General features: G+C 38.0%; 1 long non-coding RNA gene across 1 annotated transcript; it reads left to right on the forward strand.

The window, feature by feature from the left end:
* The first annotated feature begins 142 nt into the window (after positions 1 to 142).
* Positions 143 to 2,603, forward strand: LOC139356568 (uncharacterized). The gene is made up of 2 exons (XR_011608584.1): positions 143 to 299; positions 2,354 to 2,603. It is a non-coding gene; the product is annotated as an uncharacterized lncRNA (long non-coding RNA).
* The last annotated feature ends 14,424 nt before the right edge of the window (positions 2,604 to 17,027 follow it).

Genomic DNA, 17,027 nt, shown 5'->3' on the forward strand with positions numbered 1-17,027 from the left:
GCTGGGGAAAGAGAGGGATCTGAGTTCTGCTAAGATATAGACATACATTGTCAGACATTCCTGCAGATAATACCGGTATTGTAGGTTGGCCTTTGAAATTCCTTTTCAGGATTTTTACATGTCTGCCAGTCCTGCTCTTGTGACCTCACTCAGAAGTGATTCAACACAAGAGGACATCTTTGACTCCCTTATGAGTTCATCTCCACCCCAACCAATCAGCAGCAAGCCTAACCACCCCCATGTTTTCCCACAAACTGACTTTGAAAAACCCCTAACCTACAAGCTTCGGGGGAGATGATGTGAGTATTAACTCAATCTCCCACATGGAATGGTCAGCCTCATGTCTGTTAAAAACTTTATTTACTGTAATGCTGTGGTATTACAGCATTTTCTGCTGTGGTATTACAGCAAATGCGGTAATACTGCGGTATTACAGTATTTTTGCAGCAGGCAGGAAGAACCCCTTGGGTGGTTACAATAGACGTAGATCCCTGGAGTATAGAAACAAATTCAGATAAGTAACTAGGTATTAATAATTAAAATAGTGTGGTGTAAGCCAAAAATAAAATTATAGGCCCCCCAAACAACTGGACAGACCCCTCATCTTGGCCAAGGGGATCCCAAAGAAAACTGAAAAACTAGTTCAAGCCATGATGGAAAAGGAGGTATTGGACATGCCTCATTATAGCTTTTCCCTTGGAGGTTGAGGCAAAACTGATCAGCATTAACACCAAAACAAAAATCATAAGAATGATAAAACAGACTCTTTGTGGCAGTAAGATACCCAGCTCCAACCTGACTTTGGTATAGCATTGCATGACAAATAACAGGCCCTCAAGGAAATCAAAGTATGTTACCCCAAAATATATTTGTTTGACATACTTTGAAATGCCCTGCAAAACTGTCTTGTAGGGGAATTTGCATTCTGTAGACTCTTCTTCCCCTTCTAGGTATTTTCCACATCCAGTAGATATGAAGAGTATGACACCTTTTAAGATCTGATGAGAGACATTTACTTACGATCTGTTCTCTCTGAAGCCTGCTACTTAGAGGCTTCATCTACATAACAAGAGCCTTGGCTTCTGCAGCTCCCCTTCACTCAAGCATTTCTTTCTGCTGATGTCAACTCTTCAGGCAAAGTTTAATTATTTCAACCAACCGTTCATCAGAAAATCTTTAAATCACCCATGACCCAGAAGCTACCACACCCACCCTTCGAGATGTCATGCCTTTCCGTGCCAAACCAATGTATACCTTACATGTATTGATTTACGTCTTTGCCTGTAACTTCTGTCTCCCTGAAATGTAGAAAACCAAGCTGTAACCCAACCACCTCAGGCACATGTTCTCAAGACCTCTTGGGACTGTGCCCTGGGTCATGGTCACTCATATTTGGCTCAGAATAAACCTCTTTACATATTTTACAAAGTTTGGCTTTTTGATCAGTAAGTGCCAAGGAATGGAGAGGAACAAGTTTATGGAAGAAGCACCCCGTCCAGACTGAAAAGATGAGTGATAATTAATGAGAAAAAGAAAGAATATTTCAGGTAGCAGGAAAGCTATGTGGGAAACCCAGGGGCATGGAAAGAGAAGAGAGCCTGGTGTTTGAGACACTCTCTGAGCCCCCCATAGATGGAGAGGAGAATGTGACTGTGAAGGCTGACATGTAAGCCAGGGCCAGGTCACAAAAGGCCTAGTACGGGTTTAAGAGCAAAGAGCTAGAAAGTTTTCACTTTGTTCCTTAATAGTTAGGCAAGTATTTTTAAAAGAGAAGATTTCGAAGGGCATGATGAGGAGCTTTGAGTGTGAACAGTAGTGGTGGCAATGTCAGTCAGAGTGGCCCAGAAGGAGGGAGTGAAGATGACTTGGTGAGCTAAGTTGGGGGTGTCTCTCCTTCTGGTGCCTTCAAGCAAATGTCCTCAAAGAGATCAAGGTGAGGTGTGCCCTCTCCTACCCTCAGTTGGGAGGTATATCAAGATCATCCTGTGGATTTTGAAACAACCTTTGCAAAAATTATAATTGAGGAAATTATGACAGTGAAAGAGATCGGACCTAACCAACTCTATCTCGCTTCTAACCTTTAAGCTGGGCGTAGGCCAAACTAACTTTGGGAAGAAATTCAGTTCATGGTTTGACTCTGAAACAAAATTGATAATAGCCCTTTCCCAAAAAGACACCCAACTTGCCTGAGACTTTCTGTCTTTGCAGGACTAACGAGTTAGATATAAGATTAGAAATTATGGTTTAGAGGTCACACAGCCACTGGCTCCAAAAGTCTGAACCTCCCCAAATTGCTCCTGGGGATAACATCACTATTGTAAAATCTAAGATCAGTGCTTGAGCTATTTTGCAGACCCTGCACTGGATGGATCAGCTGACACCACCCAGACCTGTAATCTGGCTCAACAAGTTCTGCCATCCTACTCAGGAACAGAAGACAGCAAGAAAAATTCACTTCAACCCCCTAGGATTCCATCTCCAACCTGACCAATGTGCACTCCCCACTTCCCGAGCCCCTACCCGCCAGATTATCCTTAAAAATTCCAACTCCAAATGCTCATGTAGACTAATTTTGAGTAATAATAAAACTCCTGTCTCCCACACAGCCAGCTCTTCATGAGTTACTCTTTTTCCGTTGCAATTCCCATCTTGGTAAATCAGCTCTGTCTAGTCAGCAGGCAAAGTGAACCCATTGGGCAGTTACAAATTTTACAAACACACCACACTAGTTTTACCACCCCTTCCTCTCTCCCTTTTCCCCCAACCATCCATAGCTATGAGCAAGTCACTTTCTCAGGTGTATCAAGGTAGAAGAACAGGCAAAGAAATACTGCCTTAGAGGTTAAGAAGCAGCCAAAAAATTCTGAGATACTTGCAAACATGAGTGTGTCTTCAAGTATGGTTGGATACTTGGCCAGATTTGTATTTTAGAAAACATCTCTACTCCTTAGGGAAGGAAAAAATAGGTTGATGCTCTTGACTAAATGTTTATGTTTTCTTAAAACTAATGTGTTGTTAGCCTAACCTCCAAAGTGATGGTATGAAGAGGTACAGCCTTTGAGAGGTGATTAAGTCATGAGGGTGAAGCCCTCATTAATGGGATTAGTGCCCTTATAAAAAACAATATAAACCACAAATAACTCCCTTGTCCCTTCTGTCACATGAGGACATACCAAAAAGATGAAAAGACAGCCATCTACAAACTAAGAAGTAAGCCCTCACCAGATACCAAATCTGCTGGCATCTGTATCTTAGATTCGCAGCCTCTAGAACTGTGAAAAAATTAATTTCTGTTGTTTATAAGCTATTGAGTATGTGGCATTTTGTTACAGAAGCCCCAAAGGACTACAACATTCGGTGCGGTGAGTTAGGATGCTAGTGCAATAATTACACCAAATAAGAGATGATGAGGCCTGTATTAAGGTGGTGGCTGTAGGGATGAAAAAGAGGGCCAGGTTGCGCAGACATTTCCAAGGTGACATTAAATCTGAGAGTAAGAAGAAGGAGGTAAGGAAGACCCTGAGGCTCTGGCTTGGGCAGAAGGAACTCTGTTCTGGGTTCTCCTTGGGGTCCTCTCAGTCAGTGCTGCTGCCCCACCTCCTGAACCCAAGAATCCCTGACTCCTCCTGTAACACTAGGGCCAAAAGAGATAGCCAACTTCTGAATTGCCCCTACATACCAATACTTAAAAGTTTTGAAATTCTTTCTGAAATAACTTTTGCCAGACAGTTTTTAGGTCACCCACAAAAATCTATATGGGCAATATTCACTTGGATGCCCCTGGCTAAATCACCTTACCAGTGACTTTGAGACACTGTAGATCTCTTAAACCACATATGTAGAGATTTAAATAACCATCTTACAACATGAAAGAGAGATCTACTGTACAATTTTGTGCCTAGGGTAGGTCAGTCAAATTATTACTGGCTCTAATTATCACCCCCATAGCTGCTAAATTCTTTACCTGCAGCAGAGTAGAACTCCAGAGGTGAGAAATTCTTTCCTTCCTTTGAAAATGCCAAGGAAAAAACCCAAAGGAGTGACTTCCAGTACGAACCTTAGAAATCAAATCAAACCTACACTGTACACAAAGACAGGACAGGCAGAGGGAAAAGCACAGCAAACATGGAAAATAACTTACTGGAAAGTCAAAGGTCTAATGTTGAGTTTAGTTCTAAATTACCTCCTACTGTGACTTGGGTGTGTAAATCCGGGAGCTGTAGCACTTCAAAGCAGCAAACAGTGAATAGAAGAAGAAAGAAGAGTAAAAAAGAAGTCGAGAGTAGGCAGTCCTTATGGTATTTTGTATTTTATACTCATTCATGCTGAATTAAGATGTGAACAGGGAAAATTATGTTATCAATCAGAACTTGGAGAAACGCGATGAATAGCAGTGAGGCAGTGAGGACTTGGCATAGGCAAGATCAGATCCCATGGAAGGACTCTTCAGCAGAGAGAGAAGGCTACTTTGATGATTGCCACTATCTTTTACTTTTTTATTTTTTTCCCCTATCATCTATAATGACATGAGCCATTGTCTTTTAAAGAAAGATTTAACTCCGTAACGGCAGGGTTTTCCCCACCTTTTTTGTGAATTACCTACCTCACCAAACACTTCTCCCTCTCCCACCAAACTCATCGTCTGAAAGTTTCATTCACATCAGTCTCATGGGAGACAGCAGTTTCACTAAGAAAATATACAAGGTCAACAGATTCCCAGGCTAACCAGACAGCATTCATTTTCAACTAACATCATCCATTGTCCTCCAGGTGAAATCAGTTTTTAGCATCAGGATTCTGACTTCCTTCTCCATTAATCCCCATCCCTACTTATGCCTGCAGTAGCCTCATAAGATGATTTGGAGAATCAAGTTCAATATGAAGAGGAACATTTGAAAAATAATTAAAAACCAAAATTTCTGAGCTCACACCTCCAAACTCTCGAAATGTGATGATTTCCCAGGAGGCCTCATCTCAAAACTGAAGCAAAAGGGAAAGGAAAGAGAAAAGGAGGAAAAAATTGGAATGTTCATTCACAAGGGGAAAAATTAGGGGTACACATGGTTACATGAATCCAGATCTATATCAAAGATTAATCTTTTAACTCTGTGAATGCTTTAATAGGAAGTAAAGCTTTGCCTACATGGGACAAATGACCCTAATTCTCCCTCCTAGTGTGCTTGTATTTCTATAAGAAGTTCAGTTTTTTTTTTCTATTTTGTGAGCATTTACAACATCTGTCTAGAAGCCAGGCAAAGAATAATATAGTAGAGGATCAAAGTATGAAAACTGACACCCTGGAGAATTCTCTATGGGGGAAGGTGATGATGTCATAGGTTGTGTGGGAGCAAATTTCCTTTGGCTGCTGTGCCCACCATCATGACAGACATAAAGCAGAATCTCCATGCTCACTACCAAAGCCATCTGAGCCACATGATATGCAGGTCAGCCTGTGCCAATTTCATAACTGGGTTTAAAATTAGGGTTACAGTTAGGTAATTTCTTCTAACTTTTGCAGTGGGAGAAGAAGCCCTTAAATCCATTGATATGCCACATAACTACATTTATCATAATGATCCAGGGTTTCTTTTATAATTATGTTCCAAGAATTCAAATCCAGAACTGTGAATAATTAACCAAAGTAATTGTATATTCTTACTTCCATATCTCAAGACTGAACAGAAATAGAACCGAGTTCGTGATGTTGAGATACAGATGTAACAAAGGATGATGGACATTCTGTCCTGGCTGCATGTTAATGTCAGCAATGGAGAACAGCAACCCACTTAAAGGGACACAAAAGAGAGTTGGGACATGGGTTTGGAAGTCATAGAACCTGATTCCACCTTTTACTCCCTGTGTGGCCTTGGGGAAGTTACCAAAGCCTTCAAAAGTTCCGTTTCTTCATTTGCCACAGTTAAGGTATCATAATTTACTTTATGTGGGTTTGAAAGATAACAAAATCTAATAATCCATATGAAAGCCATAGTTGCTGGGCTGTGGTCTGTGCCCGGGATTAGTTACCATGACTGTTTCAGTCAGGGTGCTGGCAGGAAACAGAAGGTCAATTTGAGGAGATTCTAATCAAGGGACTTTTTACCAAGGCAATGGAGCAGGGTTTAGGGAACGCTTAGGGGATAGTGCAGAACCTTGGGGCTAGTAATGACCGCCCTGTTATAGCCCCTCAGCCTGGAGGAAGCTAAAGAGGGAAGACTGTGCTAAGAAGGCTAACAGGAGCTGCAATTCCTTCCAATAAAGATGCCTGAGAACAAACACCCTAACCTCACTCTCCTCTCTCCTTCCAGTCTCCTCTGGGTGCATGAAGGCCAGAGAATACAAAAGCCCTTCCTCACAGTCTACGTAGTTCAGCCTCTTGGGTTTCAGACCGGTGTGAAGAAGGGCGGAAGAGCATATAGAAGATATTCGCACAGATACAGATTTTTGAGGCTATACTGTTAAATAACCAAGCTCAGTCATTTACTGAGTGCCTAAGATAGTGTCCAGCACATGACGTGTGCTCAAGGAATGTATTTTTATTTTTAGCTATTTTTTATTTTGTTATTGTATTTTAGATCCAGGGGCTACAATGTGCTGGTTTGTTACATAGAGAGATTGTCTTATGGTGATGTTTGGGCTTCTGGTGAACCCATCACCCAAACAGTGAATATTGTACCCAATAGGTAATTTTCCAACCCTCACCTCCCTCCCATCTTTCCCTTTGTTTCGGGCCCGTAGTATCTATTTTTTTTTCATCTTTATGACCATTTGTACCATTGTTTAGCTCCCACCTATAAGTGAGAATATGCAATATTTGATTTTCTGTTTCTGAGTTAGTTCACTTAGGTTAAATGGCCTCAGCTCCATCCATGTTGCTGCAAAGGATGTGATTTCATTCTTTTTTTATGGCTGATAGTATTGCATGGGGTATATGTACTACATTTTCTTTATCCAACCTACCATTGATGAACACTTAGGTTGATTCTTTAACTTTGCTATGGTGAATAGTGCTGCAATAAACATATACGTGCAGGTGTCTTTTTTTCTCTGAGAAATATGGGATTATGTAAATGCAGGTATCTTTTGGTAAAACAATTTCTTTTCCTTTGGGCAGATACCTAGTAGTGGGATTGCTGGGCAAATGGAAGTTCTGTTTTTAGTTCTTTGAGTAATCTCCTTACTGTTTTTCATACGGAAAAAAATCTCCGTACTGTTTTTCAATGTGAACTACTTCACATTCCCACCAACAGTATATAAATGTTCCCTTTTCTCTGCATCTTCACCAACATCAGTTATTTTTTGACTATTTAATAGTAGCCATTCTGACTGGTGTGAGATGGCATCTCACTGTAGTTGTAATTTGCATTAAAAATCTTTTTTAATGGTTATATAAATTACCTTATAAGTCAGATTCCAGTTCCTTTATGGATATTCTGCCTTTTCCAGAATATGTATGACAAGTAAATCATTCATGGGGTCAAGCCATCATAGGGTGTCTAGAATCAGGAAGCAAAGTATTTCGGACAGGGCTGTGCAGAGAGGCAGAGGATGAATTCCTCCCCTGCCCCAACACACACACACACACACACACACACACACACACACACACACAGCTGACAGTGTGTTGACAAAGCCTGGGTTGTGTTTTCAGCCTCTCGAGCCATAACATGCACAGATGAAGAGTCATCATGGTTACAACATCTGAGCAAGCGACTGAAAATCCAAGCCTACGCATTCAGCTCACATTTTCCTTTGTGAGAACATGAAGGGAGAAGTTGCTGCTGACTTCAGAGTCAATGCTGACAGACGATTTCACATGAAAAAACAACACCCACGTAATACTATAGCTCAGTTTGGGGGCTGCCGGAGTTGACACATCATTCAAGGAGATAAACAAGTCTGCCAGCTGTCATACCATGTGGCACAGCCAGGGACTTTGAGCCAGTCAAAAACAAAGCCCTGTACAAAGAGGCCTAGGCTTACTTGGAGATTTATTGGAATTCTACGTGTACATTAGTCCGTGATTTAAATCGTTTTGTAAAGTCGTGTCATAGAATGCAACTTTGGGAAGGGGGAGAGAGTGGAGATGAATATGAAGATGCTACAAATGATTTCACAAATAGACCATCCTGGTAATGTATAGCACAAACCGCTGGAAGTCCGGGGTGAGGAATTGTCCCTGTCACTTTAACCACCTTCTAATATCACCAGAGCTATCCAAAAATCTCCATGGGAAGAACTCTTCTTAAATTTTAGAAGGAGAAAAATTGAAATGGAAAAGAAAAATTTAGATGTTATCATCTATGAATCAAGTACCATAATCAATCAATATAATCTCTGCAAGCAAATGACTACTATGGAAGGAATCATATTTTTGAATGTCCTCAGCCTCTATACTTTAATGATAACCAAAAAATTATCAACACTGTGCTATTTAACAGCATAATGACTATTGGATTTGGACTGTTAAGGCTCTCTTGCTCTGATATTTTTTAATCTATCACCTGGACCTCTTGTGACTGCATAGTCTTTGAAAGGAGGAGGAGGAAATGAATACTTTCAATATTTGCCTTCATAGTCTCCCTTTACTGGTCACCTTTGCACTCATCTAAAGTGCTTCCTCAGAAAACTTCTAAAAGAAAAATAACAATTTCACACTAATATTATTTTAAAAACGCAAGATTTACTTTTTGTTAGTAAATTTTCAATTTCAGAAGAGTTTTAGGTGTACAGAAAAGTTGCTCAGAGAATACAGTGGGTTCCCTTCTGCCCTGGAGCCAGTTTCCTTGTGTTAAGCTCATATGGGTGACACATTCGTCACAACTGATGAACCAATTTTGATGCCTTATTATTAACTGAAGTCCAAACCTTATTTGGATTTCAAGGCTTACTCTATTTAAAGAACTTTTCCCATTGGAAACAGAGTACTATAACTCTGGGAAGGTGGGGGAATCAATATTTACCTTAACGGGTATGGATTTTGACCTCAACTGCTCATTTTATCTGACCCCTTCACCATAGCATTTTTCTACCAATTCAAAACATCTCAGGGACAGTAGACCAAAGGACAGAGCCCCAGTCTGGAGAAACGTGTTCATGGAGAAACATGTCTCAGCCTTAATTCTGTTCTGCCTTAGAAAAACCACTCAACTTTTCTTTGAGCCTAAGTTCTATTTCCTACAAAATGAAGAAATCAAATTATTAATAGGTGATTTCTGAAACTCCTTACAGCCTGAAATTCTATGATTCCAGAATATCTGAAAACATCTTAATGTTTATGTGGCAAAGGTTTAAATATAGGGTTAGAAGATTGTAATTCTGGCTTTGTCACAGACTTTTAAACCAGATTTGGGGTTTCTTTTTTTTGAGCCTCACTCTGCCTCCAGACTGGAGTGCAGTGGCGCAATCTCAACTCACTGCCGTCTCTGCCTCCTGGGTTCAAGCAATTCTCCTGCCTCAGCCTCCCTGGTAGCTGGGATGACAGGCATGCACCACCACGCCCGGCTAATTATTTTGTGTTTTTAGTAAAGACAAGGTTTCACCATGTTGGCCAAGATGGTCTCAATCACCTCACCTCTTGCTCCGCCTACCTCGGCCTCCCAAAGAGCTGAGATTACAGCCGGGGGGTTCTCAATATTAAAACTTGCCTAGAAGAAGTTAATAATGCCAAAATGTCTGTTAATAAGCATCATATACACAAATATTTTCACTTAAAGAATGTGGGCCAGGTGCAGTGGTTCACATCTATAACCCAGCACTTTGGGAGGCTGAGGTGCGTGCATCACTTGAGGTCAGGAGTTCGAGACCAGCCTGGACAACATGGTGAAACTCCATCTCTACTAAAATACAAAACTTAGCTGGGCATGGTGGTGCATGTCTGTAGTCCCAGCTACTCAGGAGGCTGAGGCACAAGAATTGCTTGAATACGGGAGGTGGAGGCTACTGTGAGCTGAGATAGCACCGCTGCACTCCAGCCTGGGTGACAGAGTGAGACCTTGTCTCAAAAAAAAAGAAAAAAAAAGAATGTGGCTAAAATTTACAAAATTTACAGGGACAGTCATTCAATATTGACTTTAACATTGTCCCACTCTCTTATGGTCTTCTAAAGACTTCTTATGCTATTTCATTTCTTCTCATAAGTAACCCAGAATAAAATCTAATGTTGATATTTTGTATCCTTTTCTTTAAAGAAGAAAAATAGACTACAAATTCTAGTAAACAAGTTAGTGTAAATTATTCAGCATCAATAAAAAAGCACTAAAGCATCACACCAGAATTTTACTTAGAATATAAAAGTCAAGTTTTTATGCCTGACTACAGACAAAGTACCAACATCTTATTGATTCAAGAGTGAAGAACTTTTATAAAGGTTTAAGGCATATTCGGCACATACAAAATGTCTTAACACCCAGCAGATGACATCATTACAAAACTAGGAAACTTAAGGGCAAAACAGAAGAAACAACATTTTCATTAACTTAAAGAAAATGCTATATTCCGTTTTCATAAAAAATTTAATGAGCATGTTTATGAAAGTAGAGGTCATATAGGAAGAACATCATGTCACTGTCCAGAAAAAGGAGCTTGTGACAGTTGAAAGGGAAAATCCCCAGTTCTTTCAAGGCCTCTTCTATGTTCTTAAGGGGAATTATGCATTTGAATTTTTTTTTTTTTTTTTTTTTTTTTGAGACAGAGTCTTGCTTTGTCGCCCAGGCTGGAGTGCAGTGGCGCAATCTTGGCTCACTGTAGCCTCTGCCTCCCAGGTTCCAGCAATTCTCGTGCCTCAGCCTCTTGGGTAGCTGGGATTATAGGCTCCCACCACCACACCCAGCTAATTTTTGTATTTTTAGTAGAGACCGGGTGTCACCATGTTGGCCAGGCTGGTCTCAAACTCCTGACCTAACGTGATCCGCCCACCTTGGCCTCCCAAAGTGTTGGGATTACAGGTGTGAGCCACCACACCTGGCCGCATTTGAAAATTTTTAAGTGGTATTCACTGACTATGGAAATGAAAACATTTTTTCTCTGAGTGAACTCTTTGATGACATCTCCTTCCTCAAAAAAATTTTAAATATTTGTGTGTGTGTGCACATGTGCAAAATATGTATAAAATATACTATTCACATTATGTTATATGTGTATAATATATATTATGTATAATATACACAATATATAATATATTCACACATAAGATGTACATTTGTATATATACACATATATGTGTAACTTTTTCTCACGAACAAACTCAAATGTATTCCTAACTCCACAGCACAGCCATATCAGGATGTACTACTTAATTTCACCCAGCCCATGCAAGCAAATCCAGTAAACAATACACAAAGAACATTTTTTGAAAGCCCAGTAATAACCATAATGCATAGTCTTATTTGTTCTATTTATTTTTCAAAATGTTTTCCAGTTTTATAGCCTGACCATCTGGGAGGACCACTGAATGAAAAAAGAAAAATTTGTATATTTTGGAAACAGATCTAGGTTCTATTATTTACTAGTTGTATGACATTGGATATGGAATTTTACCTAAAACATGAGGACAATAAATCCTTTCCCGGGTTGCTGAAAAGGCTAAATATGATCACGTCAAATGCCTGAGCGTCCAGTGCAAGAATGGAGACCTGTGTTTTCATTACTGTTTCTCACTTTTTGTATTTGTCATTTAATTAGTGATGCAAACACTACCGGGGATTGGCAGAGTATCTCACAGTATTCTTACTTATCCCTCTTCACTACTATTTATCTTTGTGTTAGTCTACAAATGCTCCACACAAAACAGAGAAAAAACAAAGAATTCACAACTATATCTCAATATAGCACCAAGACTTCCTTTTAAAGAAGTGTTTCCTCTGGAGACAAGGCATAAGTTTTAAACAAATACTAAATGTTATTTTACTTTGTTATAATCATTGATTACTATTTGTCTTGTGTAAGAAAAGCTGCAGATAAGCAATGGCAATGTAATAAGTTATATGTTGAATTACATTTGTTTAAGTAGCAAAGTCACAACTTTGAAACATAACACCTGAGGTCCAGAGATTTTAAAAATAAATTCAAGAAAAATAAGAATTTAACTTATAAATGACTTTTCATAATAAAGGTCAGTGAAATAGCATGAAAAGCTGGTATCCACAGACATTCCAAAGCTTTTTATTTTATGAAATTTCTCCAAATAAACTTTTAAATAAAGTACCAAAAATAACTGATCAGAAGACCTTTTTTATTTTAAGCAATTAGTTTCAAAATGGCCAAAAGAAAACGAGACAAAAGTAAACTAAGCAATAAATAAGAAAAACGTTTTAAAAATGTCTTATTGTTATTGAGAGCTTCAATAACAGACTAGATCTGACCTTGAAGATAGCTCTTTTGAAATTACCCAATCAGTGGGAAAGAAAAGCATAAGAATGAAAAAGAATGAAGACAGCCTATAGGAATTTTGGGACACCATTAATGAACAAACATTTGCATTATGAGACATCTAGAAGATACAAAAATAGCGAGAGAAAGCTTATTTAATAAAATAATTGCTGAAAACTTCCCAACTCTCGGAAGACATATGGACATCCAGACACATGAAGCTCAAAGATCCCCAAATAGGTTCGGCCCAAAGACATTCCCACTGAGGCACATTATAATTAAACAGTCAAAAGTCAAAAACAGAGAATTTTAAAAGCAGCAAAAGCACCAAGTGACATATAAAAGAATGACCATAGATTATCAGCAGATACGTCAGCAGAAACCTTGTAGGCCAGAAAAGAATGGGATGACATGTTGAAAGTGTGTAAGCCAAACTGTCCGCAAAAATACTATACCCAACAAAGCTGTTCTTCAGAGATGGAGAGTCTTTCCCAAACAAGCAAAAGTGGAAGAAAGTCATCACCAGTAGTCCTGCCCTACGAGAGATGCTCACGGAAGTTTTTCAGGTAGAAATGAAAAGATAGTAATTACTAATGTGAAAATACATGAAAGTATAAAATTCACTGGTAAAGGTAAATATAAGCAAACTCAGAATATCCCTACACTGTTATGGTGCTCTGTAAATCATATATCTATCTAGTACAAAGGTTAAAAGTCAAAACAGTAAAAAAAATTAGCTACAATAAATTGTTAAGAAATCCACAATATAAAAAATGTAAATTGCAACATCAAAATACAATTTGTGGAAAAAGAGGGTAAATGTTTTGAGTTTTTGTGCGTGACTAAAGTTAAGCTGTTATCAGTATAAAATGGTCCATTATAACTATAACATATTTTATAAGCCTCATGAAAACCACAAAGCACAAAAAGATAGTAAATACACAAATGATAAAGAGAAATTAATCAAAACTAACTGTTAAAGAAAATCACCAACTCACAAAGATAAACAAGAGAGGAAGAAAGAAACAAAGGATTCTAAAATAACCAGAAAGCAGGTGGGGTGCGGTGGCTCACGCCTGTAATCCCAGCACTTTGGAGGACCAAGGCAGGTGAGTCATGAGGTCAGGAGATAGAAACCATCCTGGCTAACATGGTGAAGCCCCGTCTCTACTAAAAATACAAAAAATTAGCCAGGCGTGCTGGCACATGCCTGTAGTCTCAGCTACCCAGAGGCTGAGACAGGCAAATCACTTGAACCTGGGAGGCGGAGGTTGCAGTGAGCCAAGATTGAGCCTCTGCACTCCAGCCTGGGTGACAGAGTGAGACTCTGTCTCAAAATAAATAAATAAATAAAAATAATAACCAGAAGACAATCAACAAAATGATAGTAGTAAGTCCTTACCCATCAACAATTAATTTGAAAGTAAATTAATTAAATTCTCCAATAAAAAACATAAAGTGGATAAATTTAAAAAACAAGATCCAACTATATCCTGCCTACACGAGACACAGGTATACTGAAAGTAAAGGGATGGAAGGAGCTATTCCACTCAAGTGGTCACCAAAAGAGAGCAGGGGTAGCTATAACTATATCAGATGAAATAGAGAGTCAAAAACTGTCACAAGAGACAGAAAAATGTCATTACTTAATAATAAAAGGTATAATTTATCAAGAATACATAACTATTGTGAACATATACGCACCCAACATCAGAATACCTAACTATATAAAGCAAATAATAATGGGCATGAAGGGAGAAATAGATTGCATTACGATAATAGCAGGGGACTTCACCACACCACTTTCAACAATGGACAGATCAACTAGACAGAAAATTAATGAAGAAATGCTGAAATTGAACTGCACATTAGATAAAATGGACCTAACAGATATACACAGAACTTTCCATCCAACAGCAGCAGAATTCACACTCTTTTCCAGCACACAGGTACACAGGGAACATTTTCCAGGATAGACCATATGGTAGGCCACAAAACAAGTCTTAACAAATTTAGAAAAATCAAAATCATATCAAATCTTGCTTCTGATCACAATGGTATATAACTGGAAATTAATAAAAGAGGGAACTTTAGAAACTATAGAAATACATGGAAATTAAACAATATATTTTTGAACAACCATGGGTTAACTAAAGGAGAGAAATTAAAAGAGAAATTTAAAAATTTCTAGAGACAACTGAAAATGGAAATATAACATACCAAAGCCTGTGGAATATGACAAAGGCAGTACTCAGAAGAAAGTTAATAGCCATAAACACCTATTTCAATACAGAAGAAAGAGCTCAAGTAACCCAATGTTGCACCCCAAGGAACTAAAAAAACAAAAACAAACTAAACTCAAAATTAAAAGAAATGAAATAGTAAAGATCATAGCATAAATCAACAAAAATAGACAAAAAATACAAAAATCAACCAAATGAAGGATTGGGTTTTTAAAAATATAAACAAAATCAACACTCTTTAGCCAGAAAGAAAGAAAACTCAAATAAAATCAGAGATGAACACGGAGACATTACAACTGATGCCACAGAAATACAAAGGATTATAAGAAAATATTACAAACAACTACACACCAGGGAGTCCTAGCTGTATAACAACTCACTGCCACAAGAACTAATCCAGGATGTCCAATCTTTTGGCTTTCCTACGCCACACTGGAAGAAGAAGAATTGTCTTGGGCCACACATAAAATACCCTAACACCAACAATAGCTGATGAGCTACACCAACAATAGCTGGTCAGAAAAAAACAAAACAAAAAAAAATAATATTTTAAGAAAGTTTACAAATTTGTGTTGGCCCACATTCCAAGCCATCTGGGCCACATGCGGCACATGGGCTGTGTGTTGGACAAGCTTGAACTGATTTATTCCTTGATGAACCAATCTAGTCTCCTGAAAGTGAGAACTCAGTACTATAAGAACAGCACCAAGGCACTCAGGAGGAATCCACCCCCATGATCAAACACCTCCCACTGGGCTCTACCACCTCCCAAAAGCACCACACTGGGAATCAAATTTCAATATGAGATTTGATGGAGACAGACCACATCCAAACCATAGCAATCAGTAATCATCACGGAAATGCAAATTCAAACCACAATGAAATATCACCTCACTCCAGTTAGAATGACCCTTCTCAAAAAGACAAAAGATACCAAGTGTTGCTGAGGATGTGGAGAAAAGGGAACCCTTACACACACTTTGTGGAGATGTAAATTAGTACAGCCATTATGGAAAACAGTAGGAAGTTTCCTTAAAAAATTAAAAATAGAACTGTCACATAATCTATCAATCCCACTACTTGATGTACATTTAAAGGAAATGAAACATCACCTCATTAAGAAATTTGTACCCACATGTTCCTTGTAGCATTATTCATGATATCCAAGACAAGGAAGCAACCTAAGTGTCCATCAAGGGAGGAATAGGCAAAGAAAACGTGGTACATATAAACAATAGAGTATATTCAGTCATTAAAAAAAAGTGGAATTCTGTCATTTGCAAAAACATCCATCAACCTGTAGGACATTATGTTAAACGAAACAAGCTTGACACAGAAAGACAAATACTGTATGATCTCACTCATATGTGGAATCTAAAAAAGTTTATCTCACAGGAGTAGAGAGTAGAATGGTAGTCACCATAGGCTGGGTAAGAAAGTAGGAGATGGGGATAGGTTGGTCAACAGATACAAAGTTATACTTAGATGGAAAGAATAATTCTGGTGTTCTATTGCACAATAGGGTGACTATAGTGGAGTGACAACAGTTAACAGAATATATTTTGTATTTAAAAATAGCTAGAAGAGAGGATTTTGAATGTTCTCATTGCAAAGAAATAATAAATGCTTGAGTCAATGGATTTGCTAATTATCCTAATTTGATCATTACGCAATATATACACACATATATGTATCAAAACATCACATTATATTCTATAAATATGTACAATTACTATGTCAATGAAAATAAAACTTTAAAGACATTGTTATTGTTAAAAAAAAAAAAGTAAGTAAAAATTAAACCATACAGGAAAACAAAAAGAAATAGAAACAAATCTAAAATATCAACACCCAGATCTAACCATTGTTAACATTTTGGTGAACATCTTCATAGATAAATCTCTATATATTTAGAAGATATATTTAACTTCTTATACATAAGAAGTTTTTAAAATATTATCATCAGTGAGATCACACTATTTATACTGTCACTTGCCATTTCCACTTACCATGTTTGAGACATTTTTCAAAGTCACTAAATGCAGATCTTTAACAATAGTTTAACACCTCATAGTATTTCACTGTAGCTTATTTAATGTAATTTATATAACTAAGTCATTTTTGTTGGAAACTTTTTAGCTTCCCCCATTTTTGCTATTAAAATAATACTGCAATTATTATGTTAAATGTTATACACATTTAACACTTTGGTACATATTTCCAAAAAGACATGTTATAAAATCACATCAATTTACTCTTAAGTATTGGAGAAGGATTCAATCAACAGCCACATACAAGAGTTTTGGGAGTTTTTTAAAGTGCATTAGAGTGTTGGATTTGTAGGATGAACGATGGAGTAATAAGGTTTCATAGAGCAATACAAAAGGTTTAACTTGCTCATTTTTTTTTAACAAAATG

The sequence above is a fragment of the Macaca nemestrina genome, chromosome 10 (genome assembly GCF_043159975.1).
Source record: "Macaca nemestrina isolate mMacNem1 chromosome 10, mMacNem.hap1, whole genome shotgun sequence".
Classification (NCBI taxonomy): Eukaryota; Metazoa; Chordata; class Mammalia; order Primates; family Cercopithecidae; genus Macaca; species Macaca nemestrina.